Source organism: Sceloporus occidentalis, unplaced genomic scaffold (genome assembly GCF_023333645.1).
Source record: "Sceloporus occidentalis isolate IW3139 unplaced genomic scaffold, rSceOcc1.0.p SCAF_3, whole genome shotgun sequence".
Lineage (NCBI taxonomy): Eukaryota > Metazoa > Chordata > Lepidosauria > Squamata > Phrynosomatidae > Sceloporus > Sceloporus occidentalis.
Genome location: NW_028316983.1, coordinates 3,210,093 through 3,210,785, shown reverse-complemented (window position 1 = coordinate 3,210,785; position 693 = coordinate 3,210,093).

The window sequence follows — 693 nt, the reverse complement described above, 5'->3', positions numbered from 1 at the left end:
GGCATGATAGGACCTAGAGAAGCCCTCATCTTCCTTATGGCCATCTATGGCTGCAAGCGAGGAGGGATAGGGAGACCCTGAAGAGGAGCGCTGAGGGTCCCAAAAGGCCAAGCAATGGCTGCTAGAGGAGACCAGGCCTGGCATCTCCCTGGAAGAAGCCAAGAGGCCGTACTTTGGCCTTCCATGAGAAGGAACCAGGCGCCTGGAAAGAGAGCCATGCCAGGAGGAGAGGGGCAGAAGGAGGAGGCCATGGCTATGGCTCTGCAGAGAGAGGAGGCCGGGAGAAGCCACGCTGCCCAGGCAGCCAAGGCCTGGCCTTGAGGAGACCGGTCCCTGGAAGCAGAGAGGCCCAAGAAGGGCCCTGGCAGCAGGAAGAGAGGCCACGCGCGGCCTGCGGGCGGAGGAGGGAGAGAGAGAGCAGCCCCTTCGGCCCCTGCCTCGGCCTCCGGGGAGTCGGCCTCCCAGCAGTCCTTGGCCCTGAGGCCAGGCCCAGCGGAGCCAGGCCCGCCGTCGCCAAGGAAGTGAGGCCCGGAGAGGAGGCGGAGGCGGAGGCGGCGGCGTTGCCAAGGAAGTCGGCCGCCGTCAGGGGCGCCGCATCCGGGCTGCTGCGGCGGCGGCGGCGGCGGCGGCGGCGGCGGGGCTCCTGCTGCTGCTTCTGCTGCTTGTGCTGCTGCTGCCCTTTCCTTCGGCCGA